The 21746-nt window shown below is 37.6% G+C and overlaps 1 protein-coding gene and 1 pseudogene across 1 annotated transcript in view; both read right to left on the reverse strand.

Moving 5' to 3' along the window:
- Window positions 1–21746, reverse strand: part of DPP10 (dipeptidyl peptidase like 10) — a 666829-nt gene that overhangs the window by 281999 nt on the left and 363084 nt on the right. The gene's annotated exons all lie outside the window — the stretch shown is intronic.
- Window positions 20894–21048, reverse strand: LOC114232203 (U2 spliceosomal RNA; annotated as a pseudogene).

The following is a 21746-nucleotide window of genomic DNA, read 5'->3' on the forward strand; positions in this document are numbered from 1 at the left end:
TGGCGAAATGATGTAACATGCAGCTTTCTTTGATGGCTTTTCCTACTTCACAATTACATAAATAGATCTTAAATTATCTCAGGCCATGAGCATTTCAACAGAAAGTCTGAACCAGCTGCAAACACATATTTAGGTTTTTCACATTCCTTTAAAAATACTTTTATTTCAACTGAAAAGTTGAGAAAGAAAATAGGTCCCATGCTAAGCAGATGGCTACTAGGAACTTCATGAAAAAGCCAAAAATGGGGTCAGTTTCTGCATGAAAACAGTTAGAAAATTCAGCGGGTATTTCTGTGTTGTGAAGTGCACTGAGGACTCTCCCTTCTTCTGGTTCAGTCATGTGCTATGCGTATCCCTCTGAGCATAGAATTGAGCATATTTTGCATTATAGCTGTCAGGTTTGAAAGAATATTTTAGAGATGTAGTGATGATAATGATGTTAAAGAGATTTGGGTCCTGAGAATGAAAACTTCTAAGTGGACTGAAGAATCAAGACAGCTACCTTAGTCATTGGACTGATATACACAATACATAATGATGAGTTTCCTACTTTTCACTCATATCTCTCTAATTCACTATCCAGTTCTGTCAAGAGCCTCTGTGACTATGTAACATAAAAGGCATTAGTGACTGTAGTGGAGTTTCACTGTTGCCTAACCGGTGTCCATTCTCCCTTTTTAATTTTCATAATCACATTTGGACTTTCATTAGGAATTTTTGTCTATTTATTTTTGTATAACTAAAATGGTTTGAGTGAGACTAATTCCACCCAAGCTGCATAGATGGATTGGATCTCTATATACCGAGCAACATAGAGAATCTCATCTTCATAGTAACTGGCTCTGGGATGTCGTGAGGTAGAGAAGGGAGTATTACAGCTCAGAAGTAGGATATGTAAATATTGGGGTAAGAAGGATTATGATATATTAAAAAATGCATTCCATCTAATATGATTGGAGTATATATAGTAAAGAAGAACAGTGAAGAAAAACAAAACTAGAGCTATAGGCACAATCTAGAACTTGCAAATCATTGTAGATCATGGAAAAGATTAAGACTTTATCCTAATGTTGTATCATTGAATAATTTTAAGCAAGCGACTCACATAGTCATATTTGTGTTTTTAACTAGAGAGGAGGTGAGGTGCCTTGGCTATCAAGAGCCCACTTAGGAGGCTATTGTAGCAATCCAGTTAAAAGATGATAGAGATTCTGACCAGAGTGGCACTGTAGAGATGGAGTTAATGGACATGGTCTAGTGGTATATAGATGCTTTGCCTCCCACAAGTCAATATTTATAAATATGACAGGAGTGGCAGATAGGCTTGTAAGATTTCAATGACATCAAAAGTCAGTCATCCTGATGTAGAGAACCAATGCATGGAAATTAATAACTTTGGACTAAACTTTGAAGAATAAAAAGCTTGATAAAAAGAGATGGAGGTCAAAAAAGCAACATCTGTGAACATGGTAGAACTGGAAGGACAAAGAATTTTGTGTAGGGCAAAGAGTAATTACACAGATTTTGGATGCAAAGGGAACACTGCAGTAGTAGGGACATGGCTCTGGAGTCCCAGGTAAGGAGGGGACTAACGGGGGCCTTCTATTCAGTGGAAATGCAGAAGCATTAACTGGGTTTGTTGATACCAAAACATAACTGGAGCCCTAGCTGGTTTGGCTCAGTGAATAGAGCATCGACCTACAGACTGAAGGGTCCTGGGTTCAATTCTGGTCAAGGGCACATGCCTAAGTTGCGGGCTCAATTCCCAGTAGGGGGCATGCAGGAGGCAGCCGATCAATGATTTTCTCTCATCATTGATGTTTCTAATCTTTTTATCTCTCTGTGTGTCTCCCTTCCTCTCTGAAATCAATAAAAATTATATTAAAAAAAAACCATAACTGGAGAAGTGGTAGTGATGATAGTATAAAGATGAGCAAGGCTTCCAGTTTTATTAGTTAAGTGGGTACTGATACCATTTATATAAAAAAGAAAAATCAAGAGAATATTATATTTTGGTGAAAGTAGGATAATTGTATAAATATCTTAAAGTTGTTATGATGCCATTGCCATATTTCCATAGAATCAAGTAACACTAATTGTAACTGACATGGGAACAAAAGAGCATATAGCTGTTTCAAAGTGCATGTGTGTTTACATTGTGGACACATCAAACATGGGTACTGATGGCCATTTGTATGTGTCTAATTACTGACCTTCCTCCACCATCCATCACTAGATGGTAAATTCAAGGAGGCCAGGAATTGTGTTTTCTTTAGAATTATTAATGTTTGGAATACTAAAGTGTCTTGAGATCAGTTGAGGAAATGGCTAAAGCCTCTTACACAAAGCTCCTCATGGCATCGTTGACTTTTCTACACTGCGTTTGAGGAGTATCCCCTTGCACAATGCCTTTGTCTCTGCACTTTGTATCCTATTTGTCTACTTCACTAACTCCCTTGTCAGCTCCTCCATGTATGTATTTTCAGCACAAGGCCAGCAAAAGGGGAAGTTCTGCTGGACCCCAGTTAACTGAGGAATCATCGGAAACTTTTCTTTATTCTCTGCTGATTATTCTTTATTCCCCTTTTGGTTTGTAAGAAGAATCTAATGTGTAGACGAAAATATGCCTAAGGATCCCAGAAGACTTAAATATCTAAATTGTGATTAAAAAACACACATAAAAAGCAAAGGAGTCAGAATAGATGATTATAACCGTCAGCTCATTTCCCCCAAATTTTCTATTATAGCTTTCTAAATTCCAGGTACTTTCCAGTTGCTTTATAATTTAATTATTTCTGCTTAATTGATATTTCTTGTTAGTTTGTTCAAACTAATTAAGATTTTATTGTGTGAAAGTTAAAATGACATTTATTTGAGTACTATTTTCAAGTCTAATTGGGTTATTAAGTAAAATGCATTTGAACAATAAAACAGAAATAGATTTTATTTTAACAAGCAGAGATTCCAATTCTATTCATGACTATTAGGAAAGTGCTTTTCTTACATGCAAAGAAATATAAAACATGCCCAATCCTCTAACATTTTGCTCTAGTTAAACCATTTATAAGCCATTTTAAGAAATGTATATCTAAACGAAAAAGAAAAGAGAATATCTGATACAGACTTCTGAAACAAATTTAGAAATGGCAAATAAAGCATTGTGTATGTTTTTTTTTTCTTTTCATATCAGCTACTACTGTATCATGGAAGCCTTAAATATACTCATGTACAAAGAGATTTTTCAAAAATCTTGAAGTTCTAATAAAAAAGATTTTATTGCTGTAACTGCAAAAGCATCCTTCCAAATTAGCTTTATACATTGAAGCCAGACAGCTTTTAAAATAGTTCTCCAATTATTTAACAAAATGAAAGATAAAGCATGACCTCACTGGGAATTTTATAGTACAATATCACAATGTCTTTCTGTGGGACAATACTAAGATGGAAATAAATTTGAGGTGACATTTGGTGTCAGGGATAAAGGGTAATATGCAGAACAAAAAATGAGTCAAGGAAAACATATCAAATTATAAGCTTCTCAAGGGTGAGGGTCATAGCCTCTAAAGATTTCATGTGGATTCTTCACCAGGCTTAGCAGATGTTCCTTCTATTAGTAAGAGCCTAATAAATAATGTTCAGACTAAATCGTATTTGTTTTTGTTTGGTGAGCTGCAATGTTATAAACCGAATAGCAGGAGCTGAAAAAACCTGTAGTGCAGCAACAGTGAAATGGGCAAAAGGTCAGTCTTCCCTGACACTTTTGTGCTGTCCAGTATGCCACCCAACTTCGACAGGTCTTCCAAAGAATTAGACCTTTAATTCCTCAAGCCATAGTCCCGAGCCCTTTGCTCTCTGCCAAGAAAGGAACTGAATGCCAGTGACACAGCGAATCTTTGAGAGGTTCAGTTGTCAGTCTTCTTATTTATCCTGCCCCACACCCATATTTTATCAGGGCCATGATTATTTAACTAATCCTTGTGATACTAGATACTAACACCTGGTAATCTTGTTACCACTGCCAGGATGAAAAAAAAAAAAAAAAAAAAAAGAGGATCTGGAATGTTGAAGGAAAAATAGGTGTATATATAATGTGGAGACCGGGAAGGAAATAAAACAAGTTTCCTATCTCATCACAAGGGAATTATGGATTTTTTATAGGTTTGGGTTTATCCAGATTAAGAACACCTGACAAATGCAACTGTAGGATAGTCTACATGCATGAGGAAAATACATATATACATACATATGCACACAAAATATACATAGTTAATATTGGGTTAGACAGAGCTTGATAATCAACTTATTTAAATTTTATTCAAAGAAGTGTTCATCTTACTAGAGTCAGCCACTCAAGCAGCTCCTGGCTATGTGACCTTTGGTAGAGTTTTCATGAACAATTGAGGAGGGAGGGAATGGAACCCATCAGTGTCACAGCCTCCTGAAGTGACAAACCTAAAGCAGAGGTTACCAGTTCCTAACTTTAGGGGTTGCTTGGAGCTCTGCTTGCCCCTTTTCTCCCCACTCCCTCATAGAAAGGTGATTAGCAAGGTCAAGAAAGGGTTGGCCTTTAAACTACAAAAGAAAAGAAAGAAAAATAAAGAATTGGAAAAGCCCTGAGTGCCAAGTATGAGAACATGGAAGAAATGTAACCGACACCAACTTCTACTGCTGGTCCTGGGTCCAAGGATGGAAAGGAGACACTGGTTTCCTGTGATCTTGCAGAGCTCATTAGAATTAGAGGTGCCATAAGAGGAAAACACTCTCAAATACCAAATGTTCAACTTTGCCTGCTATCAAAAATTCATGCCCTCTTAGCAATTTGTAAGTGATTGAGGATTTGCTTTGCCTGGTGTCAAAGACTCATGTACTAGCATAGGAAATATAGTCAGTAACATCATAATAATTATGTATGATGTCGGGGGGCACTCAATTTATTGGGGAGGAATCACTTCACAAGTTATGTAAATGTCAAACAACTCTGCTGTACACCTGAAACTAATATAATACTGAATGTTGACTGTAATTTTAATTTTTTTAAATAAAAAGAACATCGTACTCTTTGTGAGCCTCTAAGTGATTGAGGATTTGGGAATCTGTGACATATTTCATCACAATTAAGTTCAGAAATGGAGATGGAAAGTAATTAGCAAGTGGATGTATTACAATTTTTTTTTTGGAACCACTTGTACACTTCATCTCCAACATTCCTGCCACACTGTCTCTGCTCTGCACACATGCCCAGTCCTTTTGGGATCCTGATTTCGTACAAGCCTCATACTTTATCTTTTTTTTTTTTTTTTTTTTTTTTTTTTTAGTCAGAGAGAAGGAAAAAGAAACATTGATGGGAGAGCGAAACATTGATTAGCTGCCTCCTGCATGCCCCCTACTGGGCATTAAGCCGGCAACCCAGGCATGTGCCCTAACTAATAATCAAACTAGGTACCTTCTGGTGCATGGGACAATGCTCAACCAACTAAGCCAAACCAGCCAGGGCCTACTTTATCTTTTCAACCACAGAAAATTCCTACTTAATCACCCATATAAGGTTTTGATGTTCTCTTCTAGGAATTTTCAGCTTTCTCCAACTCTTGACAGCCAGTCCTTGCTCCCATGTACCATAAATCACCTATTTATACAAATTTACCTACTACAGTATAAACTTTTCAAATGAAAGCCAGGAATTATCTGAAACTATTTTTATTCCTACTTCCTAGCACATTTCCTGATGTTTTTAAAAAAATGAATGAGTAGATGTGTGGAAAAAATGCAGTTTGTTTTTGAAAGGGATTAAACTATATGTGACTTTTAAACATTGTTGAAGGTAATAAGATTTTTCCTCCTCCCCCTTATATACAATATTTAAAAGAATAATGTGAAAAAAAACTTGAGAATTGGAAGACCTGATATCTAGGTCACACTCTACTACTGCCCTGCTTTATATCATTTGGTTTTTCTGGGCTTCACTGTCCTCAGAAATAAATCAGGGTGTCCTCAAGTCTGGTTGTGTCATTTCTTGGTAACTCTACCAGAGCACCCTCCTGTATTGGAAAGAAAGGCAACAAGCATTCTTTTTTTTTCTTCTTCTTCTTTTTATCAAACAGAAAATACAAAATGAAATAAAGCAAAGGCAATATCCTCAAACTATAACTAACCTTATTCCCAATATTCAGTTCACCTTGGGCGGCAGGTGAGGCACATTCTGCACCTGTTTCTAGGTGGAGTTCCAACTTTTAAGCAGCATCTGCTTGTATGTCATGTATTATGTTGCCCAAATGATAGCAAGTGCAAGTGAGAACTGGTCGAAATATAATTGGCCTAACTTGGCTTTAACCCTGACAATGAGCCAGACCTAAACTGAGCCGGACTTAAAGCTTTAATCAGAGTTCTACCCTTGATCAGAACAAAGGGGTGAATAAGTAGTTTTAGGATGCATGATTAAATTTGTGCTGTAATAAATACTGGGACGAATACGAAATAATCCCCTGAGGTTTACAACCTTGATCAAGCTGTCTTGTATTACCTATGGTGTCTATCAAGAGTATACACTCACACCTAATTTTTAAAGATATGAGTTCTTAGAAATTAATACAAAGCAAATGGGAAGCTTGATCTCAGCATAAAAGGACCTGCAGAAATAGCAACTGTTTGCCTTTCATCATATTGTTCATGGACACTTATGTGGCAGGTAGGCCACGGAATCTATATATATAAAAGCCTAAGCAACTGGAATGCCTGAACAACCATAACGGCTGGTCGCTATGATGTGCACTGAACATCAGGGGGCAGACGCTCAATGCAGGAGCTGCCCCCTGGTGGTCAGTGTGCTCCCATATCAACCTCCCGCAGCCGGCCAACCTCCCAGTTCCTCCCCCCTGTCCAGCAGGCCCTGGCCAGCAGCTGGCAGGAAGGCCCTGGCTGGCAGCCAGCAGCCGGCAGGAAAGCCCCAGTTGGCAGCCAGAAGGCCCCGTTCAACCTTGATCACCAGCCAGGCCTAGGGACCCCATCCATGCACAAATTTCATGCACTGGGCCTCGTGTTTAAATATAAAAACAAGAAATTAAAACAAAAACATCAGCCAGGCCAGTGTTGCTCAATGGTTGAGCATTGACCTATGAACCGGGAAGTCACTGTTCAGGGCACATGCCCAGGTTTTGAGCGTTATCCCCAGTAGGGGGTGTGCAGGAGGCAGCCGATTTATGTTTCTCTCTCACATCAATATTTCTCTCTCCTTTCCTCTCTCTCTAAAATCAATAAAAACATATTTAAAAAATAAAACAATAACATCAAACACCTATAATTCCATAAAACTGACTATATTAACAATTTTCTAAGGATTATTTAGTATCCTATATTTGAACACCATAAATGTTTTTATTTAAATTATTGCTTTTGTGACACAATATTATAAATAGATTAAAGCACATTTTAATTTGTCAGTTTTCACTGTCTCACACTTTGAGAAAGAAAATAAGCACGTGAGAGTGTTTCTTCCATTTTTCCTCCCCTTAACTATACAGTGAGGGTGAATTCTTTCAGATAATTTTTCCTGTTTGAAGATACACTTGTTAAATAAAAAGACACTTAATATTAATGCCACTCACACAGCAGGCATTCAAATCAGCACAATGACTACTTTTGCCTATTGATTCTTGACAGGTTTCATCTCTTAATGCTTTGTTATAAGCAGGAGGGAGAAGGATCAGATGTCTGTGCTCATTAGAGGTGTTGTCTAGAATTGCTGACAGCAGCAGTCACATTTCCATGGGCTGCTGGAAGCCATCACTTGTGTTCTTTGATGTAAAAGAATCATGTCCTTTTCACAAATAGTGACTGAATACACACTGTTTCCTACTACATTCTTGGCACGGTAGGGAAATAAATGAAAGGAAACAAACCATAGTGTCTGCCTTCTGGGAGCTTATATTTGATGATGGAAATCCAGCACAAATACCGAGACCAGTAGGATTCCACCGGCATATTGCAGACCAGATTAGACAAAACTTGCATGGAGGAGCTCATCTTTACCTGAAATAAATGAACTTCTATGCATTTGGCTTTGTTTTTATCTGTGAGTTTATTGTTATTAGCATGTGTGTGACTAAAATTAGGATTTCCAGCTCTTCTCAGCACCAGTTCAACTCAATTTTCATTAATATCCACAACTTAACCGCCTGAACTTTGTTCATTTACTGAGCTGCCTTTGGGCTCTATCAAAGGGAGTTACACCCCCTTTTCTTTGTATGAAAGGCAGGGACTTGGCTAGGGTCATGTTAATTTCCCAAATGGACTGGACTTTCTGGCAGGCCCACGGAGTGCTTGCCATCTGTCATGACATCAAAGGACCACAGATACTGTCAAAAGGCTTCACCTCCATCCATCTCCCCTGTCATCCATGTGAATTTCCTGTGCTGAAGAACCCCATGCTGAGGCAATGCCCTCTGACTTACAGGAGATGCCATCCCTGTTCTTCAGTAAATGCTTTAAGACATGTGTGTTCCCTGAGAGAGATCTGCAGGCACCAGTGGGTTTTGGACGATGAAGAAAAAAAAAAAAAAGAAAAAAAAGAATCTGTGTGCTTTCCAATTCATGCAAAATATACCTAAAGACTTGATAAAATCAACATAAACATTTCATAAATGGATTATAAAACCCATTTAGTATTTTTTAAAGATAAATTCCAGATACTGTGCTCAAATAAAGCACTCATTTATACTAGACACTGGAGAGAAAAAAATCCCTTCACTCTTCCCAATGTTTGAAATTAACTTCATGGGAAAATGTCAGGTCACCTCAGTTATATAATCACTACAGTTACAGCGTCACTGCCATTATTACATGGCTGTGGAGGGTCACAGGGCCTTACGAGGTCTGTGCCCATTAACCCCCATGTCCTCTCGTCATGCTTGCTGACTCTCTCCCACTGCTCTAGCCACATTGTGCTTCTTTGCTGCCCCAAACTTTTCCTCAGGACCCAGGTCTTCATATTCCCTCCACCTAGGAAACTCTTCCTCAGCTGTGCACACGAGCGAGCCTTTGCTCACATCCTTAATTGAATGTTCTGGTCATTTCCTTAGGAATGACTTCAGAAACTACCCCATTGAAAATGGCACCCTCTTAATGACATTTCCTTTTCTATATGCTGCCCAGTAAAAAAAAAAAAATAAAAAGGAACAAACTATTGATAATACATGGAGATTTGGATGGATCTTAAGGGCATTCTACTGAATGAAAAAAAAGTTTATAAACTGTATGATCCCAAGTACATACCATCCTGGATGTAACAAAATTATAGCGATGGAGAGCAGTGGTTGCCAGCAATTAAAGAAGGGGCAGGAGGTTGGGATGATAATGGAGCAGCATGAGATGCCCTCTGTGGTGACAGAGCAGATCTACCTCTCAATCACAGGGTGGTGCTTGTTATGTGATAACGTGAACTAGAATTATACACAAAGGCGTGCTGGAAATGAGTAGATGCAAAAACTGGGAAAATCTGGGTGAGTAGTTGGCTTAATTTGATTGTGCAGGCAACTTCTGATAAATGCACTATGCCATATTGCATTATGGTTATGCCAGATGTCACCACTGGGAGAAGCTTGGAGATGGGTGTTGCAACTTTGTGAGTCTATATTTAAAAATAAAAGTAGTTTAGTCCTAGCTGGTTTGGCTCAGTGGATAGAGCATCAGGCTGCAGACTGAGGGGTCCCGGGTTTGATTCCAGCCAAGGGCACATGCCTGAGTTGCGGGCTCGATCTCCAGTAGGGGGCGTGCAGGAGGCAGCCAATCAATGATTCTTTCTCATCATTGATGTTTCTATCTCTCTCTCCCTCTCCCTTCCTCTCTAAAATCAATAAAATATATATTTAAAAAATATATATATATATATAAATAAATAAATAAATAAATAAATAAATAAATAAATAAATAAAAGTAGTTTAAAAGTAAGATAAAAAAAATTTTCCTGGAGAAACCAAGATGGCAGCATAAGGTAAACACCTAATTGTTGCCTACTACAACAATTTTAAAAGTACAACTGGAAAACAGAGCGCATACCATCCAGAACCACCGGAAAGTTGGCAGAGTGGAAAACCTACAATTAGAAAAAAAGAGAGGGGGACCTGAGCCTCAGGAGCTGTGGAGGTGCGGAGATCCGTGAGCGCGGAAAGGGCGGGTGGCTGAATATGCGACTGGCTTGCTCATGGTGCGCGGAGAGGGTGGGCAGCAGACGCGTGGCTAGCTTTCTCGTTTGGGAGAAAAACAAAACCTCCCGAATGCACTGAAATCCAGCTTCAGTAGGGGAGAAACTGGTCTGTTTGGCAGAGGGCGAGGCTCAAGAGCTACCTTCTCTCAGAGGTGCGCAGCCATTGTTTCGGGGCACAGAGAAACCGGCCCTCTTAGGGCGGCACGGACGGGAAACCAAAGTTTGTCTGCGCCACCCTGAGACTCTGCCCCATCCAAGCTGAGCACAAAAGCTCTTCCAGCAGAGACATTGCTGATCCTCACAGCCAACTGGCTTGGAGATCAACTCCCCGCAGTGATACCAACAACAAGCACGGCTTAACTACAACAAGACTGCACGCACTACCCACAAAGGGGTGCAACAAGAGGATCCACCACAGAGAACTGGGGAGGCTGAGCTACTGGGCCCTGCTAGGACACCTAACACCAAAGCAACTCCATCAACTCAGGGAAGCATCTATAATGCAGAGACAAAGAGGAAGGCCCCAATTGAAAGAAATAGAGGAAACCAAAAGACTGGACATAGAGTTCAAAACCACAGTTATAAGGTTTTTCAAGAATTTCCTAGAAAAGGACGATAAATTAAATGAGAACCTCAAGGATATGAAAAGGGATCAACTAGAAATTAAGCATACACTGACTGAAATAAAAAATATTATACAGAGACTTAAAAGCAGACTAGAGGATCACAAGAATCAAGTCAAAGATTTGGAATACCAAGAAGCAAAAATCACTCCTCTGGAAAAGCAAAAAGCAAAAAGAATCCAAAAAGTTGAAGATAGTGTAAGAAGCCTCTGGGACAACTTCAAGCATACCAACATCAGAATTATGGGGGTGCCAGAAGAAGAGAGAGAGCAAGATACTGAAAACCTATTCGAAGAAATAGTGACAGAAAACATCCCCCACCTGGTGAAAGAAATAGAACTACAAGTCCAGGAAGCACACAGAACCCCAAACAAAAAGAACCCAAAGAGAACCACACCAAGACACATCATAATTAAAATTCCAAGAGCAAAAGACAAAGAGAGAATATTAAAAGCAGCAAGAGAAAAACAGTTAGTTACCTATAAGGGAGCACCCATACGATTGTCAGCTGATTTCTCAACAGAAACCATGCAGGCCAGACGGGAATGGCAAGAAATATTCAAAGTGATGAATAGCAAGAACCTGCAACCAAGATTACTCTACCCAGCAAAGCTATCATTCAGAATTGAAGGTCAGATAAAGAGCTTCACAGATAAGAAAAAGCTAAAGGAGTTCATTACCGCCAAATCAGAATTATATGAAATGCTGAAAGGTATTCTTTAAGAAGAGGAAGAAGAAGAAAAAGATAAAAATTATGAACAACTAATACATAACTATCAACAAATGTATCTAAAAACCAAGGGAATAAAAAATCTGATGAACAGTATTAACTGGTGAATATAATAGAATCAGGGACATAGAAAGGGAGTGGACTGACAATTCTCGGGGGAAAAGGGGAGTGGGGGGTGCGGGAAAAGACGAACAAAAAGCGTACACCTATGGAGGAGGACAGCGGGGGGGGAGAGGGGGTAAGGGCAGAGGGTGGGGTAGGAACCTGGTGGAGGGGATCTATGGAGGGAAAAAAGAGGAACAATTGTAATAATCTGAACAATAAAGATTTATTTTTTAAAAAATGCAGTGAGATCCACGGATATATTTTTATATTTTGCATTACCTACATTTTTAGGAAGTAAAAGAAAACAGGTAACATGAATAATAATAAGTAGGTTTTATTTAACATATGATATCCAGAATGTTATCATTTCAACATATAATCAGTATAAAAAATGCCAATAAACTGTAGTAAATTCTGACACACACACACAAAAAAATTCTTCTTAGCACTTATTACCATCTTACATGCCATATAATTTACTTATTTATTTTCTTTATTCTCTCTCTCTCAGTATATAAGTTCCATGCAGACAATGGATTCTTACTTGTTTTTGTTTAGTGCTATCATCACAGCACATAGACCAATGCTGGGCACACATACACTTTCTATGAATAGTTATTAAATAAATTTATGATTAATGAATGCATTTTACTTTTAAAATCATCTTAACATTGTGATTAATATCATGACCTTTGATGTTGATCCCAGTTCTGCTATTATCTAGAAGGTCTTGATCAAATCTCTTGAACTTTTTCATCCAAAAATTAATAATGCTTAAAAGGTTAAATTAAAAAAGCACACACACACAGTAATACAGAGCTGGAGGAAGTAATACTTGAGATAAACTTCTTAGAAACAAATACAGTATTATGCTTCAGTACTCCCTACAAAATTAATATCATTTGACATGGTGATTTATCAGAAATGTGGACATAGTTGTAAGTGCAAGGATGTTCATCACAACATTATTGTATAGTGGGAAATGTGAAATAACCTAAATTTATAATAATAGGAAAAATGACTTTTTATATATTGTAAGTAATTTGGGGCATTTTTCTGAAAACAAAGACTTCATTTTATTTTATAAATGAATAATAAATACAGATGTATTCCACAAGTCAATAAGTCAGATTTTAAATTTCTATTTCTTATTAACATTATGCCTATCAGCAACATTCACTATTTAGAAAAATTTCCCTTTCACACTATCTTTTGCAACATAGCTGTGTTTTACATTACACCTATAAATGCAACAATAATTTTGTCAATTACAAGGGAGAGTAAGTTAGCATGCATCCTACTATTTTGCATAGTCATGACTAAATCTACGAATAAAGATAATTAACTTACTAATAAAATGCCCTACTCCAAGAATGTGTTATACATGATAGTCATACATATTGGGTGACATGAAATTTCAAAGAAAATTTTACAAAATGTTTCTCAACTCCACATATAAAAGAAAGTAATGACAAAGTGATACCTCTATATTAAAAATTATTAATGTTTTCATTTGAAATATTATAGGCATTTTTTTCTATTCAGAAAAAAATGATTAAAATCACTGTCAATTAGACAAATAAATTTAAGGGCAAAATTATAGTTGCATGAACTAATTTAAGGTTAAACATTATATGTGAAGAACCTCAATTATTTAATTTATCTATTTAATGAGAATCAAATTTCACATTAATATTCTGGATTTTCATCATCTTTGCAAAGTATGATGATGACATATTCTTATTCTGAGACAGGATATTGAAAAGTTGTGAAGAAGAAGAAGGGATGCTGCATATATCTTTTCAAAATAGTGTTTTGGATTTCTACATATATATTCCCAGAATGGGATCGCTGGGTCAAAAGGCAGTTCCATTTTTAATTGTTTGAGGAAACGCCATACTGTTTTCCATAGTGGCTGCACCAATTTGCAATCCCACCAACAGTGAATGAGCGTTTCCTTTCTCCACATCCTTACCAACACATTTGTTGATTTATTGGAGATAGCCATTCTGGTATATCGGAGGGGATATCTCGTTGCGGTTTTAATTTACATTTCTCTGATGATTATTGACATTGGGCATCTTTTCATATGTCTATTGGCCATCTGTATGTCCTTTTCGTAAAAGTGTCTATTTAGGTCCTCTGCCCATTTTCTAATTGGAGTTTGTTTTTGGTGTTGAATTGTATGAGTTCTCTCTATATTTTGGATATTACCCCCTTATTGGATGTATCTTTAAAGCAAATATCTTGTCCCATTCAATAGTCTTTTCATTTTGCTTATGTTTTCCTTTGCTGAGCAAAACTTTTTAGTTTGATGTAGTTCCATTTGTTTATTTTTTCTTTTGTTTCCCTTGCCCAAGCAGATATATATATTGATATATATGTTGCTAAGAGAAATGTCAGAGATTTTACTATGTTTTCTTCTAGAAATTGTATGGTTTCAAGTATTACATTTAAGCTTTAATCTACTTTGAGATATATGCACCCCTATATTCATTGCAGTGTTATTTACAATAGCCGAGATATGAAAGCAACTAAAGGGCCCATCAGTTAACTAGTAGATAAAGAAGATGTGGTACATATATACTACTCAGCCATTAAAAAAGTAAAATAAAATCTTACAGTTTATAACAACATGGATTTCCCTATACAGTATTATGTTAGGTGAAATAAGTCAGACAGGGAAAGACAAATACCATATGATTTCCCTTGTATATAGAATGTAAAGAACAAAATATATAAATGAAACAGAAAAAGACTCATAGATACAGAGAACAAATTATGGGTTGCCAGATGGTAGGGGGATTGAGGGGCTGGGTAAAGAGGTGAAGGGATTAAGAAGTAACCATTGGTAGTTACAAAATAGTCATGGGATGGAAAATACAGCTTAGGAAATATAGTCAATAATCCTATTAATAAAAGCCTAATATGCTAAGTGTCCAGTCATCTGTTAAATCAATCAAAGCGTAATATGCTAATGATATGCTAAGGCTGCTCAACTGCTCTCTATGATGTGCACTGACCACCAGGGGGCAGACGCTCTGACAGTAGGTTTGCTTGCTGCTGGGGTCCGGCTGATTGGGACTGAGCAAGATGGGCCAGGCACACCCTGGAGCCCTCCCAAGGTCCCTCCCTAGTTGGCCAAACTCTTGTGTCCCGCCCCGGCCCAGATCCGTGCACTGTGGGGATATCAGAGAGGCAGTTTCAGCCCGATCCTGCTCAACACAGGAGCTGCCCCCTGGTGGTCAGAAAGCTCCCACAGGAGGAGCGCCACTCAGCCAGAAGCCCTGAGCTGGGCTCATGGCTGGTGAGTGCAGCAGCAGTGATGGGAGCTTCTCCTGCCTCCATGGTAGTGCTAAGGATGTCCATGGGGAGTGGGCCTAAGCCATCAATCAGACATCCCCTAAGGGTGCCTGGATGCAAGAGGACACAGGCCTGGCTGAGGGCCCTCCATCCCGAGTGTATGAATTTTGTGCACCGGGCCTCTAGTATTGTAATAACTATGTACAATGCCAGGTGAATACTAGAATTATGGAGGGTAACACTTTGTAAAATACATGATTGTCTAACCACTATGCTGTACACATGAAACTAATATAAAATGTCAACTGTAATTGGAAAAAAAAAAGTAAGAAATACAAATTTTTAAAAAGCAGGGACTGTGTCCTTTATCCCTGAGCCACGAAGCTTTGTCTTCTACCTCCCCCAATCATTCACTTGTTGAAAAAACAAATGACAATAGTGGGCACCTCCTTGGTTCTTGGTGTTGGGGATGCCATACGGACTAAGCTCCAGTTAGAGTCTTAAGTGATCTCTAAGGCAAAAGGGTAGAAAACTGGGTAAAAATTTAAATTAAGTATAAATAAGTAAAATTAAGTACAATTGTGTAATACTCCATTATGTTTCAGGTATACTGGATTAAATCTCATATGTAAACAAAACTCTAGCTCTTTAAAATGAAGTCCCAATGTTTTTACCACAAGCCTTGGTCATTTTCTGGCTGAGATCTTTTAAAGAGTGGTAGTTTCATGACTGTAATTACATTCTCTCCAACTTCTTTCCTCAGAAATGCTGAGGTCCTTTCCATTTGGCTAATTACACAACACACTACCTTTGAACTGCTTAATTACCAACACACAAGGTTTAACTGTTTTTCTTTTTTAAATAGGCAACATAATACCAATTAAAAGTTAATTAGAGCAAATTCCAATTAAAAAGCATACCTTATTTCTTGGAATAATCAGAAAACACTCATTCTGGCTTTCTTATTAGGTGTGCATATTCTGATTGTTGGTTTGTTTCTACTTGAAGTTTTCTATTTCAGTAAGAATTATTATTGTTATTATTTTATTGGAAAGTTAGCCTGTATTTGATCCTATTCAAAATATATATGACTAAATAAAGCAACTCTTGTTTGAAATCTCTAGCAAAAGGAGTCAGAGACTGTATATTCTGCAAGATATCAAATTTGACACATTAGTTGGAGAGTCACACATTTCTTTCTTCCCGTGTTTATGGTATGATGTATTTCAGAGAGAAAACTGTTATCTTTCTTGGATGAAAGAAAGGCTTTGAAATATAACTACCCCAACACAGTTTGCCCACACAAAATTCTTGCACAATGCCTCTAATGAGCAGTTATCCATTCACCTTTTGGAAATTTCTAAAGGAAGTAGCTGCTGCCTCCCACACTGGCCTCTGAATTATTGAACAAGCAATTGTTAGAGAAGTCTTCTTCATGCTGAACCAAAACCCACCTTCCTGATGCCCTTTAATATCATTGGCCTTAGTTTTAGATTGAGAAACACATCTAATTTCTATTTGCAATACTAACATATCTATGACTCACCCCATGTTTTTCCAAATTCCTCATCCCACAACTACATATCTAATTGAATCATTGTCCTTTCTAAATTTTTGAAAATTATTGTTGTCTTCTATACAAGTCTTCAGTTGGGTACAGGACCCCAGGTGTTCTCCAGTTGGGACTTAGAGAACCGGGATATGAGCCCCCAGTGTCCTAGAGCAGCACCAGCCCAGAAATCTAAGGTTAGGCCTACATATGTGGGTTTAATAGCTTTTGTACACATATTAATGAAAAATAAAAACAGGTGAAATCAATGACTAACATATTTTACTTAATCTAATGTACATGAACATTATGTCAACATGTTGTATTTATAATTCATTATTAATATTTTGCTTTTTTACTAGGCTTTCAAAATCTGGAGTGTGTATATTTACACTTACTGCAAAACTCAATTTAAACTAACCACATTTCAAGTGCTCAGTAGCCATATGTGGCCAGTGGCTACTATACCAGACAGCACAGTTCTAGAAAGTTTAATTTTATAAATTGGCCTAAAAACATATCAGTAATTTTAAAATTCCTGCCAGTCTAACTTTATACTGAGTTTATGGTCAATAAAATACCCAAGTTGGCATGTCAGATACTATCCCTCATCCTACATTTTAAGAACCACATTTTTTATAAAACACATGTGTTGACTTGGACCAGCATTCCCATCTCTAGATCATCTGTAATTTTGATTCTGTAGACTGCTAATTCAATGCTTCAGTCTAGCTTACACATTCAAAACTTTTATAGGGATTCATTGATTTATTTATTTAAAACAGCTTTATGCACATTGAACAGGAAAGGACCATGAAAATAATACAGACTTGCACTGACTGGTTTGGCTTGGTGGATAGAGCGTCGGCCTGTGGACTGAAAGGTCCCAGGTTCGATTCCGATCAAGGGCATGTACCTTGGTTGCGGGCACATCCCCAGTGGGAGGTGTGCAGGAGGCGGCTGATCAATGTTTCTCTCTCATCGATGTTTCTAACTCTCTGTCCCTCTCCCTTCCTCTCTGTAAAAAATCAATAAAATATATGAAAATAATACAGACTTGTGACATACTGAAAGAGGCTCTCACACAAAATATTAACCAATCACTGGGTACTCACCCAGATTTAAAACCACCTAACTTCACCAGCATTCACATGTAATCTCCACCTAATACCACCATGTTTTCACGACGTACTGTGCAAAGCTTTCATGCAATTCAATTCCTTCATCACAGGATCTGTGGCAGCCAATGACTCTCACCTCCTGGTTTTCCTGGCCTAGTGTGCTCCCCTGCCACCTACAATCACAGCTACCCCCGGGTGATAAGAATATAGCGGCAGTGAAGATTTATGAGTCCAAAGCCCAGGTCAAAAAAGGCACTGCAGATTCCACCTGCTGCCTTGTATCACCCACTCTGGGAGAATCCAGCCGCTGCGCCAGGAGGACATCTGGTAGCCCCGTGGGAGGGGCCCACCTGGAGAAGACCTGAGGCTGTCAGTCAACAGCCAGGACTAACTTGTCAGCCAGGTCTTGAGCCACCTCCGAGGCAGATAGTCCAGCTTACCTCAGGGCAACATCTGAGAGCAAAGGTGTAAGGACACAGGTAGGACAAGCGTAGCCCAGCCCTTCCAGAACTCCTGACACAGAGTCCATGAGTATAAGAAGTTACTGTTTATGCTACTAAGTTATGACATAATTACACACAGTACTAGGTTACCAGAACAACACCTTAATGCTCAATATGAAAATATTTTGCTAATACAGTGCTTCTCCAAATATTCTAATGGTTCTGTCAATAAATGGAAAAAATATACACATTCCTATGACATGAACAAGACTCAAATGAGATAAATCAACATACTAATAGTGGTTTTCCTCTAAAAGATAAATACAAGCATTTTAATTATCTTCATTCTTCAGTATTTTCAGATTCTCTATAGTAAACATATTATTTTCAAAATCGAAATAAAATAAATGCCATGTGGATAAAATAGTGACAAACAGGTAAATATATGAATAGCTACTACAAAAAGGGACAGTTGTAAATACTGTCTTCCAAAACTTAAGTTTTCTTCCTTGCCTTCTTTTCCCCCCATCCTAGGATTCTTCTGCTTTAACAAAGAAAACGATTCCCAAATGGATATTAATATCTTTTTCATGTGTTATTACCCCTCTTCAGTAAGAAGGAGGTTAACTAGGAAGGCAGTTTAGCAGCAGCTGCAACGGAACACAGAAAGTGCATTTTATGGGCCCTGGAAGGCAGGAGGTTCTGAGAGTCAACTTCAAGTTCCATATGTTTGAATACAGTCCCTTTCCTACGCTGCCATTTCTCTGAGTTTATTATTAATAGGATTATTTGAAATATCAGTGTGCCCAAGTGTATGAATCTTAATAGCTTAGACAATCCCATGACCAGAACCTCTATGCCCACAGACTTCTTAAATATGTGTCTGTAATTGTAAAGCACTGAAGTATTAAGACCCAGAAATTAATTAGATAATTCACTAGAGAAGAGTTACTACTTCACGCAGCAGTGTATGCAGGATTTATTTTTACAGTGATTTCTTCTTAGTTAAAATAGATATTTATCATACAGAGGGTCTGGTCTACAGAGCTCCAGACCAGTAGGAACATAATTGAAATGAACGCTCTCTGTTCGATGCTTCTATGTACAGATCGTCAAACCTCAGAGGGAAGGCAGGGGAGGGTGGATGGTGAGTAAGAGATCAATCAAAGGACTTGTATCCATGCATACGAGCATGACCAATGGGCACAAAAAAATAGGGGGTGGGGGCATGTTTTGGGGGTGGGAGCAGGCTGGGAGAGGTCGATGGGGGAAAAAGGAGACATGTGTAAAACCTCAGAGGGAAGGCGGGGGCAGGGGGCTGATAAGAGCTCAGCCAAAGGACTTGTATCAATGCATATGAGCATGACCAATGGACACTGACAATAGGGAGGTGAGGGCATGTGTTAGGGGGTGGGAGTGGGCAGGGAGAGGTCAATGAGGGGAAAAAGGAGACATGTGTAAAACTTTCAACAATAAAGAATAAAAAAATAAATGGACACATCTAGCTCTGGAGAATATCAACACTTTGCTTTTACAGAGCATCAGCTCTGGAGGACGGGCAGCCATAGGCCACTCCAGCACATGTACAACTAATCCAGTCCTTCTTTAGAGGGATTTCAAAAAGTCATCCAATTATACTTTTCTTTTCAGAAAGAGCCTATTCTCCTGAAGATTTATGCCCCATTATACATAAAGGACAGTTCTAATTATGCCAAAACATCAGTTACTTTAATTAAAGTGTCTGATCCCAAACATAAGACATAATAAGGCAGTTTACAATGTAAAATAAATAGTTAATTAAACTATTCATTAGTCTATTTAATGTGCATTGTTAAACCAAATAATAAAAAATTATAAATGAGCATTATTTTAAAGAGTTTTTTAAATATTTTTTTCTATTCTTTTCTAAAAAAGAAATGTATATATAAAAAGCAATTGCCTTTTCAAGGCTGGCTTAAAAATGCAATTATTAAATAATTCCAATGGGCTAATAATTTCAAACATATTGGGATAATACATAAAGCAAACTGTATTTAAATAATAAATACTATTTATGATTTAACATGACTCAAGAATAACAGAAAAATTTTTTTTTCTGATATGGGAAATGTCAAATACTAGATTACAATTCTCAACCACAAATATTCTGATCATCAAGATTTATAACATCTAGATTTCCTCATATTTGAAACATATTTTAATCCTCTAAGAATATTTTTGAATTTATGGCATTGCAATGTGTTCTACAATAATTTAGTTCACTATTTTGAGAAACAACTTCTAAGAAGCAGATATAAAAATAAAATGTATAAGTCTGGAGAATTATAATGCATGCTACCTGAGTGTTGCAAATAATAATATGCCATATAAATTCTATTTATCTTGTAGTTAGTAAATTAGGATACAGTTGATATTATTTGAAATGAATAGAAAAATAATTATACCAGAGTACAGAATAATCCTACGAAGACATGTAAAAGCTTTTTCAAAATGGCAGTAAGATCCAAGGACTTGGGATGTTGACTAAAAAGATGGGCTGTGTCCCAGCTCTGCAACCTCAGTGGGGCCCTCATGGCAGAGAGCATCTCTAAGTCTGCTGCCTGTGCAACAAATGATGTCACTGGCAAAGGAGCATGGCCTTTGGGAGGTGTAAGTAGAAACCACTTTCCACATAGAAGACATGATTTGAGTACTCAACAGAGATTTGCTCCCTCTTCTATAGCCCCTTAAAATACTTGCCAAAGGAGAAACAGGGCAATGGATAAGAAAGGGAGAATTAGATAAATAATCTGAAACCAAAATCTATTATTCATATAAATATACACATTTTATAGTCCAATCAGCAGTAGAATGAATAAACTATAATATAGGTAGCAGATTACCCTAAAATAGGAAAAAGAATATGGGACTATCCAATTATTGAACTTATAAGAACAGATACTACACTTGCTCTTAGCCAAAAGACTAAGAAATGATATCCAACTATTGAATGATGAGGATATATTCCCAATCTTAAGCTGAATATAAGAAGACACAAAAAATAATACATACTGTATGTATTTATCTATTATCTATCTATCTATCTACCTATCTATCTATCTATCTATCATCTATCTATCTATCATCTATCTAGTACATAAACAGACAAAACTAACCAAGCTGTTAGAAGCTAGAACAGTGGTATCCCTTGTGGTGGGTAGTGACTGGCAAGGAGCACAGTAATGTTTTGCTTCTTGACCTGGCTGATGATTACAGGGATGTGCTCAGTTTGTAAATATTCATTGGGCTAGCCTCATAATCTGTGCATGTGCAACATTTCAACCATAAAATTAAGTATGAATAGCTTAAATATAAACTCACATATTTTGCTCCAAATCCCATGCACTCCCCACTATGCCACATGTACTTACAACATGCCAGATTAAGCTCCAATCTGGAAGGGCAAATGAGGCCAGCCCAGTGTCCAAGTCCAGAAAGAAACAGTTGGACATTAAATCCAGGATCAATTTTAGAATACTAAAGAAAGTATTAATAGATCATCTGTTGTAAATGTTATTTTTTTCTAAATCATTGTTATGTACATGGGTAACTTCTAGCTAATTACATATTTTCTCAGGTGCAATACTTTGGATTTTGAGAAATAGGACCCTCTAACCAGATGTGATTCTCGAAGT

The sequence above is a fragment of the Eptesicus fuscus genome, chromosome 11 (assembly GCF_027574615.1).
Source record: "Eptesicus fuscus isolate TK198812 chromosome 11, DD_ASM_mEF_20220401, whole genome shotgun sequence".
Lineage (NCBI taxonomy): Eukaryota > Metazoa > Chordata > Mammalia > Chiroptera > Vespertilionidae > Eptesicus > Eptesicus fuscus.